We start from the raw sequence: 21,524 nt of genomic DNA on the forward strand, positions 1-21,524 counted from the left end.
ACTTTTACTCAGTCAAGCAATTTGATTATGCACCAAAGAGTACACACTGGTGATGAACCGTTTAATTGTTAGGTCTGTGACAAAACATTTCCTCAGTCACTCCATTTAATTAACCACCAAAGAGTACATACTGGTGAGAAACCATTTAAGTGTGATATATGTAGGAAAACTTTTTCTGAGTCAAGCCATTTGATTAAGCACCGAAGACACTGGTGAAAACCGTTTAAGTGTGATATATATGAGAAAACTTTTTTTCAGTCAGGCAATTTGATTCAGCAACAAAGAGTACATGCTGGTGAGAAGCCGTTTAAGTGTGACATATGCAAAAGAGAATATTCTTCTAAATTTAATCTTAACAATCATATAATAACCCATTTATTATCTACAATAACAACCCCTGTGGTCGTGCTCAGCCCTATTTTAAACTGTTTCTCTGTTTTGTTGCTACTCATTCATATATTTTTGTCAGTTAATTAATTGAGGTGTTGCCTATGTTTGTTCATTTCTTCTTTGAGTTTATTTCGTGTTTTGTTTTATATTATTCCTCTCTTTGATTCTGGCTACCAACCCCCCCCCCCCAAATTTGTCGCTGTATGTATCTATGTTTGATTAAACACCCCAGTAAAATCTATTTTATTTTTCTTATAATTTTTTCTCTCCTTTTTTAAAATCTTTTTACTTATTATTGGGATTCAAATATTGTAAAAAAATACGTATGTAGTTTTTGGTCTGTCCTCAGAGAAGTAAATGCTTAAAACTATGATTGTCACTAGGATTTCTAATCAAGAGATAAGAGGGGGATTTCTGGTCATTAGGATTGTTCCAATGCGGCGAGGTCCTTATGAGTGATTATTATAGCCTTAGGGAAACCACTACAGAAGTAAAGAAAAGATAAATATTGGTTTGTTCGAGTGTTGTCATTGGTAAAATTGGGTATTTTGCCATACTTTTACGGACCCTCTTAAAATTGGTACTTTACCTATTTACATATTTAAAATATTATACTGACATCTTTTACGGCGCTTAATAGTTAACATTGTACAAAACTATCCAAAAGGCTGGGAGAAAAAGTTTGGGTATTATATTGTTATTGTGATGTCTTCTGGATACAGAGCAGGGAGAAAGAATGATATATAATTCCATCCATTAATTAATGAACATTTTACATGCAATTTACAATTTATTATCCACTAAAAAAGTTTCAGAAACAATTTGATCTGATTTGAAGATCAAATTTGAACAAAAGAACGAAGATGTTATCATTTGATCTTTGGGTCTGCAGCAATGTTACCCAGTCTAATCTGGTTTCTCTCCTCTCTTTTGGATGGAAGATGGGATGGACCCACATTTTTCTCTTCTTTCTGAAAAAAGCAGGGTATTAATTGAGGTCAGTATTATTTCTTCTGCTAATCAGAGGTCTAAATTGATTTGGATAGGAAGAAGTACTTTATGCAGACTATTGCTCAATACCTGGTTTGTCTGGTATGAAAGACCCTACTCGAATGTAACATTCCTAAATACCACAATGTTTGAACCTTAATGTTACATCTTCACAAAGCTTTTGATCCCTCAAAATAACAAAAACAAAGCTATTGCTTCTTACAAAAAAACAGTCTGACTAGAAAATATATTTTACTAGAATTTGTCTTGAAATTTAGAATCAGAAATGGATGTCATTGAATCTTAAGTCATTAAATATAATAGATGGTCAAAATGCATTTACTATGTAATTGTGTTGTCATCTAGCAATTACTAGTAAACAAAAAAAAAACAATTTATATTTTTGTTCAATTAGAGATAATTGATTATTACCAAAATGAGTTGGTAATTAAAACCTATTAATTGGATTAATAATTTCATAGAATAAAAAAAGAGGTTTGCAAAAGAAAAAAAAACAGCCTCAGAAGTAAGATCAAAGTCCTCAGATCCACCATAATATTGCTTTCTTTCTAAGGAAATAAGATCTGAACACACTGATTAGCAAAATTTTATAATTTATAAAATTGCTAGGCCACTTTATTTTTTATTGTTGCTTTAACAGCAATTGCCAATCACCCAGTAAGAAGAAGTTCAGTTGGGTCTGTTGAGAAGGAAATATTAACGGGTGGCAGGGTAGACTAGAGATGAAAGTCAAGAAAGATTGTATATCTATAATCTTGTAATTTAAAAAATTTTAACTACGTAAAAATTTAGCTTACAGATTTTCGCAAAAGAAAAAAAGGTTTATATAAGCTCAACATGGATACATTCATATGTATAGTACCGGGAGCCTGATGGCTTCACCTCCTGGCCCCGCCACGTGACACGGCACATATTGCGGTCTTGTCAAATACATTTAATTGTTTACGCAAGTCTGATTACAACGTCTAACAACGATTTCTACTAAGCTTCAAACTTGTGTTTTTTTAAAGCTTTTGAATTGTTGTAATCCATTGTTCAAATATATAAAAATGTTTCTGCAATTAACAGCCGCCGGGCCCCGGCATTCGGCAGGCTTCTACATGTGGATTCTCTTTTTCGCTTGTCTTCTAACGACAGACAATTTGCTGTCTTCAAAGATATTTAATTTAATGTCTTTTAATACTCTTTCTTTTCAAAGATATATGATTATTTATTAATGTTCAGTTTCTACTAAATTTCAAACTTTTGGTTTCATTTTTCAATGGTTTTGAATTGCTGTAATCCCTTGTTAAAATTTATACGGATATATCTAAAATTAACAGTTTTTTTCTCTCCATATTTTAATGTATTTTTTTACTTTAGCCTGTTTACAGATATATTATTATTATAAAATTATCTTTAAACTTTTCTTTCTTATTGTTTTTTAGCTGTTGTAATTTCTTGTCAAAATAGAGAATCATCATTTGTAATAATTGCAATTTTTTTTCAGGCATTCATAGTGGCGTAAAAAAGTTGCGTTCAAAAAGGTTTGTGATTTTAAGCTTTTTGAGTTCTTGAAATCACTTGTTAGAATATGTACAAATATTTTTGTGATTACCAGTTTTTTGCTCTTTACTCAATTTAATGTTTTTTTAAATATATTTGGTTATTGAAGCTAGTCCTATTTCTAAAAACGATATGTACTAAGCTTGAAACTCTTAGTTGTTTTTTTTAAAGGTCTTTTTTAAGAGAATCATCATTTGTAAGAAGTGCAAATTTTCGTTTTTGGGGCCTTCCTACTGACACTATATAACTGGATGCGTTCAAACCTGTAAGGTTAATCACAAAGCGAGTTGATTGTATCAAAAAAAGTGAAATTTGTAAAAGGACATTGCTTATACTTATGAGAAAATAATTTCGGTAATCAGGTTTTTTATTTTTGACATGTTTTTGAATTTTGATTACTTCAGACAATTTAGCAATGACCTTTGCCTTAGCTACCCGTATTGATATTGTCGTAATTGACGGTCCAGTTTGTCGATTTTCATATCTTATCGTGTTTGATAGTTCAGGTGTTGGTTCCAAAGGATCACCATTTATAGCAACTGCAACTGCAAATTTTTTTCTTTTTTGGAACATTCCATTAGACAGTATAATATTTAATAAACTGATGCGTTGGAAACTCAATCTTATTTATGCTATGCTTGACATCATACAAGAAAATGCTTAAATGATGTCATATAAAATGCTCATAACATGTACTAACATAGTACATGATGCCACTTACCGCCAAATTATGGCTTTTAACGATTTTTCTTAGATTTTTGACCTGTCTAGACCTGTCGTTTTTTATGCGAGAATCAAAGTTACCAATTTTCCCCAAAAAAATATAGAGCCGTATTCGAGAAAAAATAAATACTTAAATATATATATACAGTTATTGCTCGTTAATAAAAATAGTATATATATTAGCGGTCGGCACCGTTTCTGTTTTTGGCAAAAACAGAAACGGTAAAAGCCGCAAATGAAAAAACGGAACAGAAACGAAACCGGTGAAAAAAAACGGAAATCCTTTTATGTTTTACGGTTTTTTTACCGAAAAACACAAACGACCTGTTTTTACTTAAAAAACGGCCGTTTTAACAGATATTTCTTTTTTTTCAGTTTCTTTAGATTTACGAGAGTAAAGAGAATATTTATTAATATAGATTAATAAAAAAGACCAAATATATGAAAAGACCACATAAATTAAAATTTATCACTTAAAACATTCGGAGTTCAAGTGACTCTGCAGTCATTCGTGAGCACTGCTTTCGCGTAAAGTACCCAGCAATACTAAAAGCACTCTCACTGGGTACTGAAGTTGCAGGGACTGATAGATGCATACATGCAATTTCACTTAACTCCGGGTAAGCGTAAAAGTTTTCAGACCAAAATTCTAGTGGATTAGAATTATTTTGTCCTGATCTTCGTCTCTCGCTCAAAAACACAGGAACTCTCTCCTCATATGCCCTGATAATATTTGCTGCCACGCGGTCAATGCTCATACTGTTGGCATTTTGCCTCGTAGAGTTCATCCGTAACCCAGTCATGTCGCGAAACTTAGAAAACAAGCTGTCTTCTTGATCAAGAGTCTCTGGTGACATTTTTCAGTTAGTCTCTGCCTTCGTAGGAGCGACATCAATAGGGAAAGACGTGGAGTTCAATTGGATTGGATCGAGTTCTTCTGTGCTTCTCTGCTCAGAGATGAATTGCTGGAGAAGCGAGCAGATGGACCGACGAGCTGACTCTCTGTCTACATGTGTCATTTTTTCATAAATTGCAGGATTCAAAAAGCCAGCTCTTGTGAAGAGCATCATATCAAACTTAGGACTGACTGAAAAATATCTCCTGAGCTGAACAACTAGAAGTTCCTTCAGCCCATTGATTGACTCAGCCATAATACTAGTATCTGGAGTCTGACAAAACAACAGTAATCCCTTGATCATCAGCACGACTTTGCTTGCCGAAACATAATTGTATCCACTAGCTATCATTGCTGCCTGTTTGAACGGGCGAAGAACCTCAATGACAGTTTCCATGATGGACCACTCATTGCTGTGAAGTTCAAGCTCTCTAATCTTAGTGTCACGTAGGTTTTGGTTGAAGAAGTGGTGCAGTGGCTCTTTTCGGGAACAATACCTTTCTATCATGGTAAGTGTACTGTTCCATCGAACATTCATGTCTTTTATGAGGGATGGACTAAGATTATATGTCTTGCAGATAGCTTCAAAAATATCGTGGGATTTGGAAGATACTTTCAGGATTCTAACCAGCTTTCGTATTTTTACCAGTGCTGGTCCCAGCGTCAATACTTCACTAGAGACGCCTCTTTGTCTAGGTATTGAGCTCTAACTATCGCTGCCAAGTTCTGGATCATTTAATTCTGAGCTACTATCATCATCATTACCGCAGTCGGTATACTCAGTTTCTTCAATGTCATCATCTCCTACAATCAGGTCAGGAAAGTCATCTTGTTCAGCAGTATCAACGTTGTCATCAGATTCTGAACTGGATCCTGAATCATTTAGGTGGGGAACACTCACTAAATCTACCTGGTTTCTGCATTCCCACAGCTTAAGGGTATTAGTCACCACATTATGCAGGTTGTGTGCAAAGCATGAGCTTCGCATAATGGCACCGTCTCTGAGAGCCTATACTATATTAGCTCCCGAATCAGTAATTATAAAGTAGACTTTCCGTAGAATTCTGAACTTCTGGAGGCTACTACGGATTGCACGAAGAATAATGGCACTAGTGTGAACAACTTTTAGTCTCTTAAACTCAAGGATTCTATGCACCAAAGTGAGCTTGCCGTCAGTGCTTTTCATCACATAATGAGCTGCAATACCTAGAAAGCCAGACCCCGTTCTTGAAAACCAGCAGTCTAGGGTCAAATTCACTTTCCGGACTTTCTGGAGTTCAGCTTTGAGCTGCTTGACCTTCCTTTTCTTTGCTGTAACTAGATGTCTTGCAACAGTACGAGCTGAGGGGCCATTAAGACCTCCTGTAAGCTTAGAGATTAGAGCCTTTACTCCTGGTATTTTAAATATTGAAATAGGAAGCTTGTCAATGCAAACCGTTTTGCTACACAACTTGTTCAGCTTCAGCTGCTGCTGCTTTGTTGACTTCAAAAAATTTCATATATCTCTTTTCTTTCCAGTGCCTTCAAATCGAGTTGGGTTAGTTTCATATGATGTGCTCGGCATGCTGAGCTGAGACAAGGCTGTAGAATGTGACTTCTTTGGAACAGTACTTGGTTTAGGTTGTTCAGCAATTTTGTGTTTAGCCATAAGGTGATTTTTAAACGATGTTGCAGACCCCTTTGTTGACTTCACATCTTTTTTGCAGTAATTGCAGGTAATTAGAGCAGCTTTCTTATTCCTGGTCCCAAGTTGCTCCCAGAACTTGACTTTCTTTGATGGAGGGCCCTCTCCAAGTTCTGAGTCAGAACTTGATGAAATATTTCATGCCAGATTTGATGCCATTTATGACAGCATGTGTATCGGTACCTGCAAAGCTTATCATTACTAAGTGCATGGAGCAGTGCAGGTCTAGTTACTCCTGTGAATGCAAAAAAGAATATGAAATGAGAACAATTCAAGTAAAAAAGACACTTCTCTGTAGGACAGAGCATAATTTTATTCCATAAGCAAGTATCTTTTCTGTATTTGTAAATACTCCTCATATGTTATATTAAGGGAAATAAAAGTATAATATTAAAAAAAGCAGGAAATAGTAAAGCGTAGGCCCAGGACTCTCTGATGTAGCTAGAAGATTTTACAATGCAGATAATAGATTGACTAATTAGACCATTGGAAATAGGCTGCTCGAAATATTTACTAAAGTATATGACATTTTTACGGTAAAGAATATCGAGGCTATTCACATTTCCTTCCTGGGTGCTGCAAGTGAACATGCCTAAAATCAACATGTCATTTGAAAATTTTATACCCTCATGCTGAAGGGTAGATCATCAACACGTTCAGCATACTCCTTTGTTTAACAGTCCCTTGATTATAAATTTCAATCAACTAATTCAATAATGTAGATGTGAGAAACCAGGGGTAAAGGTGCAGATTAGTTCCTCCTGATCAAACAACTTATTTCTTTCTGTATATTATTCACTCAATTGGGCTGTAAAGTTGCACATATACTGTCCAGTACAAACAGGATAAAAAAAAATCTCTTACTGTGGCTGGGTTCCAACCTTTTACTTCTCCTAAGCCTAGTAAGCCCTGCAGCACTAGCAGAGGCAAAATCAGCAAGATTTGTTTAGTAGCTCCTATATCTGACCATTGTATGTCAAACATTTTCTGTAGTTCCGCTTCTACTAGTGCTACAGGGCTTACTTGGGTAATTAAAACTAATTGGTTGGAACTCACCATGTATATCCGGGTTCTGTGGGCAGGACCTTTGTGCCTTACACTACAGGGGGAACTAATCTGGGTGAACGTGCAGTTTAGCAACCCCTGATAAAACAACTTATTAGTTACTGTATATTATTCAGTCCATTGGGCTGTAAATTTGTTCAGATAGGGTTCAGTAAAAGTTGGATGTAAACAAATCACTTCTTAGTGTATATCCTGGTTCTATTTTCAGGGTCTCTGCACCCTACGCTACTGGGGTAGCTAATCTGCACCTTTACCCAACCAGGTAACCATCTACTTACCAAGACTAACCAAAGGGTGTAAATCCAAGTAGACTGCTTTAGATTAAGTTTTACTATGGCGAATGTTTTCTTCAATAGCAAATCTTTTTTTTCAGAAGACGTAGACAGCGGTTTTCGATAGATGGCAAGTATCGCTAATCCAGTTCCGCTTCTGCTCATGCAGAAGCTCATTCTCTTCATTAGCAAATCTTTTCTTCGGAAGACGTAAAGACAGCGCTTTTTGATATATGAAAAGTATCGCTAATCAAATAAAATTCGCTAGAATGCGATTTGTTGATATTCTTAATAAAAACACGTAAAATTAAGAAAAACGGGTTTAAAAAAAACATAACCGGCAAAAACGGCCAGAAAAAAAAACGAAAAAGAAATCGGAACGGTACTAAAAAAAAACGGCTACCTTTTTTCTGTTTTTTCTGTTTTCCCAAAAAAAAACATAACAGAAAACGGTAGAAAAAAAAAAACAGAAACAGAAACGGCGCCGACCCCTAATATATATATGTATATATATATATATATATATATATATATATATATATATATATATATATATATATATATATATATATATATATATATATATATATATATATATATATATATATATATATATATATATATATATATATATATATATATATATATGTATATATATGTATGTTTGTGTATATATATATATATATGATATAAGCATTTCAACGTGTTATAGATCTCACTTAGTTTGAATAAATTGGCCATACCTAAAATGAAAGGATATTCTGAGCTTCACTTGTCTGTATTCATTTTTAAGTATAAAAGTGTAGGAAGTAGTGAGAAGTTTAAAATTTACCTTTAAATTACCCCATGGTGGGAAATTGATGGATTTTTTAAGCTTGATTATTTTTTTGCAAGGATCATTTTTGAAAACAACTTGTTCAGTATTATTCCTTTAACCATTTATATTAATTTTGACTGCAATACAGATAATTACAGTAAGGTAAAGGCACTTTAAACTGAAAATCCACAACACGAATCTTAGGAGTGGTCTAACCCTAATAAAACAACTGTAATGTTTGTTTTAATAACTTTTCTTTCTTTATTCTTTTTTGAAATTCTTTTGAGATAGTGACACTTTAATACAAATTTTTGTTTTATATTTAACCTGAATTTTCAGGCCTAAACACACTAATTTTTTGGAACTTCATAAGTTCATAGAGTAGTAAAAGTCGAAAAAAACTGGTATTCTATTCATCAATTTTTTTAAGGATTTTTTTTTCTTAAATTAAAAACAGCAAAATGGCTATCTCAGAGTTTTGATCAGATGACTTAGGAAAAACTGAGGGCGGAGGGGGCACTTAAAAAGGGCACTTGCACTCCAATCTGTTTGGTCACTTAAAAAGAGCACTAATACTTCGAAGTTTTGTTCGAATAGGCCCTTTCTCTATATTCTAGTTTTATTGGTTTGATGTAATTAGCCCCGAAGCCCTTAAAAAACAACCAAATAAACACGCATCCGTGATCTTTCTTCTGGCAAAAAATAGAAAATTCCACATTTTTGCAGATGGAAGCTTGAAACTTCGACATTAGGGTTCTTGAATACGCTGAATCTAATGGCAAAACTTGCATTAAGATTCCTTGACTCTTTAGGGGTCTCCCCTTTTTTGAAAATCATGCAAATTTTCTCAGGCTCCTAGCCTTTGATGCGTAAAACTAAACTTAATGAATCTTATATATTTGCAATCACCATGATAAGTTTCTTTGATACCTCATTTAATATCAAAATTCTATTTTTTAAAGTTTCGTTCACAATTGAGCCGTATTGCTCCTTATTACTCGTAAGGCTAAGGGTATTATAATCTGAATAATCTTAAGTTGATTGAATTTAATTAGAAATCGGAAATTCTAGTGCTCCTTTTAAGATTCAAAAGTAAAACAGTGGTTGGAACCAGGGGTGTCCCGAGGGGGGCTGGGAGGGATGTGCCGCCCCCAGATTTTTTGGCATTCGGTAAAATTTTTGCCGAAGGCGAAAATTTTGGCATACATTTTGTAAAATAAGCTGAAATTTAGCAAAATTCTTAGTTTTCGAGAAAATTCGGCATAAATCAGGTAGCGATTCGGTAAAATTTACGAAGATCGCCCCCCCCAACAAAATGAGCCTCAGGACGCCCCTGGTTGGAAGTACTACAACTGCTACTGCTGCTAGGCTGCTACCATTACAAATACTGCTTTTATAGCGAGCATTTCCTAGGCTAAGGATATTGAAGTTAAAATTTGAGGAAATCTGTGTGGTTGTGTGTCTGTATGTGTTGGTTTTGTTTTTGTCTTTGCGTTTTTCTGTATGGCTGTGTGTTTTTGCGTGTGTGCATATATATATATATATATGTGTGTGTAAGTCTTTGTTTGTGCGTGTAAGTGTTTTGTGTGTTTCTTGTGTGTCTGTTAGTGTGTTTTTCAGAGTAACGGGATTAAAAAGTTGATTGCCCTCCAATCTCTTTTGACTCTTAAAAGGGGTGATAGAAATTTTAATTTCCAGTCAAATTAGCACCTTTTTTCTAAATGGATAAATTGCCAACTTACAATATCAATCAGATGCCTTTAGTGAAAAGCAGGATAGTCTGAGGGGGGGGGGGCTAGCTGTTCGAAATCGCGTTTGACTATTAAATTGGGAACTTTAAATTACAATTTCTGGAATATCTAAAAATTTTAGTAGGTGGTGTTAGAGGAAATGACGGGCCTCCTCCAACTCAATGAGCTCTTTTTGAAGGTTCTACGACCACCCTTCTATACGAAGTGCCCTGGCCTAAAACAAACAAACCAATAAACAAAAAATACATGTTACCAACATAGTTCTTTACTTAGCCAGCACTATTGCTCTGCCTATGATTTTAAGGGAATTTTTGTCAGTTCAAATTAATGTTTAGGGAATTTGAGGAAATAGGGACGGTATTACGCATTAATTGGCTATATAACGTTGATTTTTGATTACATTTCACTGCGTCGTTAATTAAGCGAACTTAATGAGAGGAAATTTGATTGTCCAACTCAGCCAATAATCAAGGGTAATTATTGTAGAGAAAAAAAAGAGGAGTTGGGGGAAGGGGTGCCCACAATTAATAAACAGAATAAATTTCAAATATAGCTGATAGTTGAAATTGTATTTTTTTTTCATACATCGTATTTAAAAAAAAGTGTTGTATGACATTCCGGTGACTCATTGTTGTGGTCTTGTTGAGGGACGTTGTGTGACTGATGCGTCAAAAAAATGCACTTTTATGGCTATATGCATTCATAGCTTAACCGAACTTAATAATTGGGGTGAAAAATAAGGCTAGGAGGGGGAAGTCAGTTTTTAAGGATGTATAAAAATGGCACTGATTTAATACTCACCAAACATCTTATCTGAACTACTACAGGTCGTATTCATTTTACAACGTTTGACTACATTGGACAGATATCAAACTGCCTGGATGAAATATCGCTCCCAAAAATGTTTATTTTCAAATCAAAGGCTAGTAACCTTCTTCCGTGTCATATATAAGTGAGACCATCAGTGTATGTACGCGAAAGTATTTACCAAATGAGGTTATTATTGAATAAAAAAATGGAGTTGTGGGAAGGGGTGCCCACCATTAATATTCTGAATAAATTTCAAATATAGCTAATAGTTGAAATTGTATTTTGTTTTTCATACATCGTATTTAAATACCTAGTGAATAACTAAAAAATTGATTTTTATTTCCAGGACTCAGATATTAAGGCTTCAAGTCAAAAACAACCAAAGCTCAATCATGAGACTGGTAGCACTGACATGAATTTGAGGAAAGAAAGCGTGATTCACTATGCCCACGAACACTTTGTAGCGAGCTAGCTGTAACTTCTATGGTAAGCACCATTTATCAGATAGCTTAGGGGGTTCAGTTGCACAGGGGGTTCAGTTGTAGGGGGCTTGGTTAAACGGGGGTTCGATTATACGGGGGTTCAGTTGCAAAGGGGGTTCAGTTGTGGGGGTTTCAGTTATACGAGGGTTCAATTATACGGGGGTTCAGTTGCACCGGGGGTTCAGTTGTACGGGGGTTCGGTTATACGAGGAGCTCACTTGCACGGAGGTTCACTTGCACGATGGTTCAGGTACACGGGGTCGAGGTCAATGGGGTGGAGTTGCATGGGGGTTGAGTTGCATGAGGGTTCAGTTAAAGAGGACTCAGTTGCATGAGGGTTCAGATGCACGGGGGTTCGGTTGCAGCGGAGTTCAGTTGCACGGAAGTTAGTTAAATGGGGTGGAGTTGCATCGGGGTTGAGTTGCATGAGGATTCAGTTAAAGAGGGCTCATTTGCACGAGGGTTCAGATGCACGGGGGTTCAGTTACTTGGGGTTCAGTTACACGGGAATTCAGTTACAATGGAATCCACACAAAAGCAATGGGGCACACACAAAAGCGAAATTAGGCCAGGCGCCTATGAGAAATCGCAAAATACTCAAGACAATGAACAAGTCCCAATGGGGCAAGTATTTATTGAATATAATATTAGGAGGGGGGAAACTAAGTGTTGACGGGGTGTAAAAAAGGTACTTATTTAATACCCTGGTAAACATCTGACTTAAAAAGCTTCAGGAGAAATAAGGATATTGCTGCTTTCCGAACTAGTCGCAGTTCCTTGACAAATATTTTTTTATTTTAATTTATTGCTATTAGTCATTGCATTGTGTATGCCACACCAAACTAGTGAATATTTATCAGGGCATTTTGGATTTTCAATTTTTTTTAATTTTTATTAATAAAATAAATAAATTTTTTATATTTATAATTGTCTAATATCTTTTTGGACTAATTGATATGTAGTGAGGGGGTGGGGGCAAGTATTTAGTTAAAATAAAGCTAGGAGGGCTAAATTAAGTTTTGAGGGAGGTGTGAAAATGCTACTTATTTAATACCCCGGTAAACATCTGACTTGAAATACATCAGGAGAAATAGACTATTGCTTCTTTCTGAACTTTATGAGGAAGGGGTGGGAACAAGTATTTAGTGAATATAATGCTAAGAAGGGGGAAATTAAGTTTTGAGGGGGGTGTAAAAATGGTACATATTTAATACCCCGGGAAACATCTGACTTAAAATGCTTCAGGAGAAATAAGGCTATTGCTTCTTTCTGAACTAATCGCAGTTCCTTGACAAATTCTTTTTTATTTTACTTTATTACTATTAGTCAAAACGTTGCATTGTGTATGCCACACCAAACTAGTGAATATTTATCAGGGCTTTTTAGATGTTCATTTTTTTTTCAGTGACATTAATAAAATAAAAGAAATTGTTATTTTTAGAATTGTATAATATATATTTTTACTACTTTTTTTGTAGTAAGGGGGGGGGAGCAATTATATATTTAAAATAATTCTAGGAGGGGGAAATTAATTTTTGAGGGTGAGGCGTAAAAATGAAACTTATTAAATACCTCTGTAAACATGTGACGGGAAATTTTTAAGAATAAATATACTAATGCTTCCTTCTTAAACTTCTGGAGAGAGGTGGGGGGAATCATTTAGTTAATATAATGCTAGGAAGGGGGAAATTAAATTTTGAGGGGGGTGTAAAAATGGTACTTATTTAATACCCCGGTAAACATCTGACTTTAAATGCTTCAGGAGAAATAAGGCTATTGCTTCTTTCTGAACTAATCGCAGTTCCTTGACAAATATTTTTTTATTTTACTTTATTACTTTTAGTCAAAACATTGCATTTTGTATGCCACAACAAACTAATGAATATTGATCGGGGCTTTTTAGATATTCAATTTTTTTTCAGCGTAATTAATAGCATTAAAAAATGGTTAAATTTAGATTGAACTAAGCTCTATTTCGGGTACTTTATATTAGGTGAGGGGTTGGGGGCAAGTATCTAGTTAGAGTACTGCTAGGAGTGGAAATTAAGTGTATCGAGGAGGGTGAAAAATGGATAAAGTTTCTTAACTATGTAAAATAATGGTTATTTCACATAGAAAATAAACCCTTTTTCTATAGATTAATGAATTAGCAGCACCATAACCATCAGGTCATGAAGCATCCATTTTTAGTGGATCTGAACCAATCGTCGCACCACCAATGGAGTTTAGGAATGAGCCTACACTAGTTCTTGATAATATGGAGTGGCATAGAGGTTTTTTAAATGATTGTTTTGGGGACATGGCCAGCCTAGATCATCTAACCTGTGACATTGACATGGTGGAGGACCCAGAATGGACATATAGATTTATGAGAGAGCATTTAGGTGATATTAGTAGTACTAGTGCATCTAAACCGGGTCCTCATAAAGAAATTCCGTCACAGGACAGTACAGGCTGCTTGATCAGCTATCCCCAAACACCCTGGAAGACATACTAACTAGCTTAGGGGTTTTCATGCCACGTCCATCCAATGCAATTGAATAGACTGGGGGTGGTGCTATTGGCAATTCTATGCCACCCCCATCATTCTGGTTAATTATACTACTAGTACTAGTACTAATAATGATATAACATCCTCACAAGTATCCCCACTTCCAGATTTTTTTCTTTCCAACTCTGCCTTGCACCGTACAAAGGTCTACAGCGTAAAATTTGGTGATCCATTTAACTCTCTAGTGTCAGGAGAGATAATAACAGATCCCCTGGACATTACCCATGTATATATTAACAAGATTCGAGCCATTCTTGAACAACAGTGGGGGGTGTGGGGGTGGGGGTCAGTTTAAAAGCATAAATAGTACTAAAAATATTTTTTAATTAACATGAGAGCAAGCTGTATTTGAAAAACTTGCACACAGAGATGTTGGCAATTCAACCGTTTTATCACATAATGGGGAGGTTTTTCTAGATTGGGTAAATAGTATTCAAACTAATGTGGCTAATTATAACGAGGGGGGTAGCGGGTCGGTGGGTTTATTTATTGAGATTTTAAACTTTAATTTTTGTATATTTAAAATGTATTTTATTTTAAGAGGTGGGGTTGGGTGCGGGAGGCCAATGGAGTTAAAATATTAGACAGAGTTCGCGGGGGGGATGGCGATACAACGAATCTGTTTCGATACGAGGCTACAGTGTTTCAAGTATACTTTTTTAATTGGCGCCTACAGACCCCTTCAAAAAGATGCCTATAAGAAAAAGTTTGAAGAATTAGCAGTTAATGGTAGGGAGGGTTCAAAGTTCCCCATAGTAGATTTTAATTGTTTAAATGGTCCATTTCCCGTGACATTAAAAGGAATAGATATTTTCGAGTGGGCTAATTCACATTTAAAGATTGGTGTCACGGTGTTGCAGTATGAAACAGAATTTGAGGAGGGCCACCGTTCCGATAAGAAGGGCGTATTATTTTGCAGTGAGAGCTCCGTCAATTGAATCAGTGGAGCATTGGGCGTGGCTTCTATACACGCCACCCACAGAGCTTGATTCAATAGCACATTTTAATCGAATTACAGATATTAGTAGGGTTTTAAGTGAGGGTAAAAAATGTGGGGATGTACTTTATTACTGTCCGACATGCCTGTCCCGATTTTGTACTGATTTAAAGTTAAAGAATCACATGAAACACTGTAAACGTCATGGATACCAGGCTGTGGAGACGGTAAACGGAGATAGAGCTATATTACGTTTTAAGAATTTCCAAAACACGCTCCTACAGACCAATAAGATCGCTTTGGACTGCGAGGCCCGACTCACAGCCGTGTACGATTTGTTAAATCCAAATCGTGTTAAAAAACATAAAGCAATAGGGATCTCTTACGCTCATGCGCAACGAGATTCCAATAATACCATGCAAGTGCTGGATGTAGTTGAGATGTTGGGTGGCGAAGACTGCATGCGCTTGGCATTGGTCAGTCTAATCAAAACAGCGAACGGTTCAATTTTGTGCCTTCGTTACACAAACTATCCTATGCTCCTATCACCAGATGACAGATCGGCCATTAAAAATCGTAAAATATGCTGGGTTTGCAAGGGAGAATTTGATGATGGTGTTGGGAATGGGATGAGGAGGAAGGTGATCGACCATGATCATTTGTGGCAGGAAATTACATCGAGGGGTGTAACTTTAGAGGGTTAGCACATCAGTCGTGCAATTTAAACGTTAGACAGCAACATTTCGTACCGGTTTTTATGCACAAGTCAAATTGCGACTTAAAGTTTGTTCTACCGGCGTTGGCCCGCATTGCCAAGAATGGAGATGTAGATGACGCATAGATAGATGGTTGTTTTTCATATAATATTATACCCAAATCATCGGAGAAGCTACTGCTGCTAGAATTCATCTGGAAAACAGTTGACAGGGGTAACACGTGCCTAAATAAAATCCGTTTTTTAGAGTACTCCAGCTTCTTCTCAAAGTCCTTAAGACAATTGATTCAGGTACAGAAAAGCGACCATTTTTATAGCTCCCCCCTCCTTAAACAGCACGGCCTTGATAATACAATATTAGATTTATTCACTTGTAAGGGCATATGTGTATTGGATTACTACAACACCTCCTCGAGGTTAGATGAGGTTTCATTACCACCAATTGAAGCTTATTATAATTCTCTTACAGAGAGTGAGTGCACCACTAGCGCCTGTGAATTTGCTAAGAGGGTTTGGGCAAAGGGCGGATGTAAAAATGGGTGGGATTATTGTAAACTATACTTGGCCAGTGACGTACTCATTCTTCTGGACATTGTTTGAAAAATACGGATAAAATCTATGGGGACTTAGGGTTGGATTTAGGGTTTTTTTTTTCTACTCCCAATCTGGTTATTAAAGTGATACTAAAAATCAGAAAAGAAGAAAAAGGTCTGATCGCCTATATCGATCAGCATCTGTTTGTAGAGAGATAAATGAGGGGTGGGTATGTTCTTCACGGGGACCGTATCATGAAAACTGATCCGACTGGACAGCACACTGATGAGAAGTCAGACGCAGTTTTTTTGGATATGAATTCCCTTTACCCATCGGCAATGTCTCACTACTGTTTGCCGTGAGGCAATTATAAATGGCTTAACAATCCATGTGCTTCAAATTTCTCCGACATTGCTAGCGTTGAGGAGAATGGGACACAGGGATGGTATTTTGAAATTGACGGTGAAAAACTCATGGAAATCCATGACTCTGTAAAAGACCTTGTTTTTCCGTGCATAAATAGACCTGTGGGTAGGGACTCTCTGAGCCCCTACAATTTATCTTTAGTAGAGGATGGGAGTATGCACTGGGTACCTTCAAAACAAAAACTAATTGTCAACCTCAACCCGAAACAGAATATCGTTGTTTATTACTTTCTATTGAAATGGATGGTGTCCAATGGTTTCAGAGTCACAAAGATTCATAGAGCCCTCCAATTTGATCAAAAGCTTTAAATGAAAACATTTATTACACCTTTGCCAGTAAGCGTTCACAATCTAAAACGAAAGTTGAAAGATAAGTCTATAAAATCATTTTGAACTCAGCCTTCGGTAAAATTTGCGAAAGCGTATGAAACAGAAGTCGATGTGAAATTGTAACCAATCCCAAAGATTGTGCTCGAATCATTGCGGATCCAAACTTCACATCGTTCACAATCATAGACTCTGATATGGTGCTCCTACACCGCAAGAAAAGAAACATTGTTTTAAATAAAAATATTGCAGGCGGGATTGCAATAACTGAAATATCTAAAAAAACTCATGTTGTCATTTTATTATAATGTATGCAAGGTACAGTGGCTGATTGAGGGACAAGTTCAAGTGTATTACGGGGACACTGATTCATTCCTGTTAAAAGTTAAAACTGAAAATCTATTGAATGATTTTGAAAATGGTGAGTACATTAGCTCACGAATGGACTACACCAATTGGAATGAATCCCGCTACCCAGAGCTAGTGAAACGCCAGGCCCCAAAGAAATTATTAATTTTAAAATCTGAAACGGGTAGCGATCTGATATCCAGTGGTGTGCTTCCTGGGCCGAAGGTATACTGTGTGGAAACGCACAACAAGGATATCAAACAAGTTTGCAAGGGGGTACCTACACACTTTGTAAAAAATAATTTCGACATGAGTGTGTACAGAAACTGTGTGGAACGTAGTTTAGTCCCAAGAGCGAAAGTCATGGCAATTCGCTATTTACAATTTAAAAACTACACAGTTAGAGTTGAGAAAAACGCCATGTCGGCCATATCGGACAATGTCTATGTACTTGAGGATGGTGTGAAGGTACTACCACACGGTCACTATTTAATCTCAGACTGATTTGATTGTTTAGAGAAAAGAAAACAACTTGGTATACAAAAATTCACTTAAAATCTTTAATAGTACAAATTGGGTGGGAGTTTTTTTTGGGTGATGGATGTTTTAAATTCTTTTTTCTCTTTTTTATCTTAAAATCTTTTAAATGTTTGTGCAATGCAGAGAAATTTCACCATGAATTTCATTATTTAATGCCCCCCTCTGGGCCACCGTCTCGGGCTCCGCCGCGCGTCCCGGCTCGCGAAGCTTCCCGGCCGCCACAGCGACCGCCCCCGGAGGGAACTCCATTTCAAATTTAAAATGTTGTAAATAAAAGTGTGATATTATTTTAAGTGTGTATATTCTAATAAATGTTGTATTTTTTTATAAATAAATAAAAAAGTGTATTTATTAAGGTGTTTTTTCCAGGGCTTATGTAAAATAAATTTTGTATTTTTTTTTATAAATAAATAAAAAAAATGTATTTTTTCATATTTAATGTGCCTTTTTAATATTCAATGTAGTATTTATAAAGTGCTATTAATTTTATGTATAATAAAATAAAACATGATTCTTCATTAATTTTGTTGTTCTTCTCCTCCTCATTATTATTGAACGGAATAGTAAAGGAATTATTTATTCGTTATAACTCTAGAGTCTGTTATTAGTTGCAGTTAAACTGTTGAAAATAACAAGTATCAATTTAATACGCCATTCGGATTGCTTCTCTGCAAGCTATCAACGTCGGGCAATAGGGCAGACTTAACAAAAATAATTAAAAATTATAATAAAATGTTTGTGGAAAAGCCGAAAAAAATCTACTATTGTTACAGTATTTGGCAGGAGTCATACGATAAATTAAAAGAGATTGGCACATCGGGGTTGGTGCAGATACAATTCATAGAGGGACTTGACGTTTTCAGCATTATTGAACCGAACTCTTGTCTGATTATTGACGATCTGGCTGAATCTATTGAACAATGGTCCCAGGAAATGCTACAACTGCTCACAGTTCGCTCTCATCATGAACAGATTTCCGTTACTCTGGTTCTACACAATCTCTTTCACCAGAGCAAATGTATGCAAACACTTGCATTGAACTGCACCTACTATATCATATACAGAGTTGTTCGTGATTCTAGCTCGCTAATAATCCTCAGTAAAAAACATACCCCGGGGTACCTAAATTTCTACTCTTAGCGTACGATAAGGCACCTAGTAAGCACTACGGTTACTTTCTTTTGGATCTTAATTAAAATACACCCGAGGATCAGCATTCAGTCAAAGATATTTTGAAAATTAAATTAGAGTATGTATCCCGGTGAAGAGTAAATAGACCTTTTAGTTGCCATCATGGCATTGAAGAAAATAGATGAAAATATACATTTATTGTCCGTTCTAAGCACTTCAAATCCCTTGCTTAGCAAAGCCACACTCAAACGTGTTATTGACAATGATTTCATTAATCTAATATCCGAACTTTGTTTAAATTTGACTGAGGGTAATTTTCAACTGCCAGAAGTACTTAAGCAACAGACAAAGCAACATCGTTCCATTGTACGTATATTGGCCTCTAAAAACAAAGGAAAGAATTTTAAAAGGAAACGTCTTCTTAAGGCGGGCGGTAGCTTTTTCACACTTTTACTGCCGATAATTGCAGGACTCGTAAACAGTTTTCTCTAGAGAATGGCAAAACCCTATAAATTGACGCCAATAGAATTCGCTCTCTCACCCGTGGAACACTTTGAGAACAATCTGAGTAAATTCATTGGCAACGAGAATATTGAGGATGATAAAAAACTGCTTTGACTTCGCCGAGTGGACAAACATATACCCTATCGTGCGAAGACCAGTGGTATTGATCACAAAAAAGGATCATCTCAGGATTCTGCTACTGCTGCTGGAACACAATTAAAGAAGGAGGAATTGGATTCAATTGTGTCGAGCATTGGAAATCTAATGCCCCACTCATATCGTGAACAAAGTAAACGACTCATAAAATATCTCATGGGAAGTGGTCAAGATCATATTCAAGTTGATAGCAATGGGAAAGGGATTATAATTCAGGTCAAAAGCTATAATCTATTTGATTTAATCTATGATATGGTTACAAATCGTAAATGACTATTATCATTTGACGCTCATCTATATAACTTTCTAAATACATTAAACTTTCCCAAAAGCCTTATTAGCAATATGAAAATTTTAAAAAAATTAAATGAACATGCACCCTCAACATCATTAAAGTATGAACATGAAGAAGAAGGAGAGGATTTTAAAGCAATCTTGGAAAATACTAGCACACCTAGTGGAAACTTGACAATGGTGAGGAGGAGCAGCACACCATTGATAGCTAGACAAAAGCGAAGACGTATCAAGTCAACGTCATCACCCCCATCGCCAACAACGAGTATACAAAAGGGTAGCGGACGTTACACTACACGTTTATGTTCAAAATGGTTGAAGTTCTGAAAGGTGTTTATGAAAATATTGGTGAAGTGGGAAGTTTAAGTTCCCCCACCACTCTTTCCAAAGTCACTGGTGTTCATGCTAAAAGTGTACAAGATTATCTACAAAATGAATCAAGTTACACTCTGCATAGAAATCAAAGGCTTCGTGTTAATCATTATCGAAAAACTAAAGCCTTTTTCCCATTGTATATAATGCAAGCAGATCTCTTAACTCTAGATGAGATTCAAAGACTTCACACAACACCATACAAGTACATTCTACTTGCAATCAGTGTTTATAGTCGTTATGCATATGCAGTTCCATTGCGGTCAAAGAGAGGCATTGAAGTTGCTCAAGCTATAGACCGTATTCGTTTTTGAATCGCCACCCTCGGAGAAAAAAAGAACTACTCGTGGCAGCCATGTTGTTGGTAAAAATCGCTCATCTCTACAGTGTGGCCAGATTGGCTTATTTTACGCCAAACTGGCTTATTTTGTTGGCGACTGGCGTGAAAATTTTTGGAACTGGCTTGTGGCTTAAAACTTGGCTATTTTTATTTTGAGCTGGCTTATTTCTTGGCGTGATTTACTTTTTCGGGAAGAATTTTTATTTTCTGGCAATTCATCCGATTTTCGAACGAACGAATGCTCACGAAAGGTCAAAATCACGTTTTAACTCTATGGTCAAAATACGAATCTAACCGCGGCAATGCGGTGAAGTTTTCAAATCCCAAGAAACACGTGGCTTCGTAACAACAGCATAAAAAGCATTAGCCATTAAGTCATGGGGTTGAACTACAGCTGAAGGTACAGTATATTAGTTGTTACTTATTAATATAGAATAATGCCGGGAATCAAACTCCTAACAGGCCTGTCTGTAACATCGACAGATCTTGTTTAACTGTTTAGTTCAAGTGAGTCGTCATATACACACGAGTTATTTTCTGTGGATTGTATTTCTGTCAAATCAGATTGTGTTCACAGCCTATCCGACTGGGTCCACAGCCCCCTGCATTGGGTACAGCCACCGATATATTGGGTACCCCCGTACCCGTTTTCACTTTTTGTCTAGACCTAGTCTGAGAAAATACATTTATTTATATTTGAGGTTTTCTTTGCATCACTTCAGTTTAAATATGCTCAAAGGAAGAAGCAAATTGGTCATTGTTTGTCTCAGATTACATGCAAAAGTGAAAATCGTTATGGGGCCGTTGGGGATATTAATTGTTTTATGTACTACCATCAACATAATGTACTACTTTACCCCTGCAGTAGTACCCCACAGGATCTGTACCTAAGAAATTGAGTGCTA

At 36.1% G+C, this 21,524-nt stretch overlaps 1 protein-coding gene and 1 long non-coding RNA gene across 3 annotated transcripts in view; one reads left to right on the plus strand and one right to left on the minus strand.

Annotated features, from left to right (window-relative positions):
• Positions 1 to 21,524, plus strand: part of LOC148943950 (uncharacterized) — a 628,351-nt gene that overhangs the window by 36,867 nt on the left and 569,960 nt on the right. The window lies entirely within an intron of this gene.
• Positions 1,173 to 7,750, minus strand: LOC148943951 (uncharacterized). The gene is made up of 2 exons (XR_016142993.1): positions 7,592 to 7,750; positions 1,173 to 1,361 (listed from the first exon to the last, which is right to left on the minus strand). It is a non-coding gene; the product is annotated as an uncharacterized LOC148943951 (long non-coding RNA).

The sequence above is a fragment of the Artemia sp. Qi Xiang Cuo genome, chromosome 15, assembly GCF_049724085.1.
Source record: "Artemia sp. Qi Xiang Cuo chromosome 15, ASM4972408v1, whole genome shotgun sequence".
In the NCBI taxonomy this organism is placed as follows: domain Eukaryota; kingdom Metazoa; phylum Arthropoda; class Branchiopoda; order Anostraca; family Artemiidae; genus Artemia; species Artemia sp. Qi Xiang Cuo.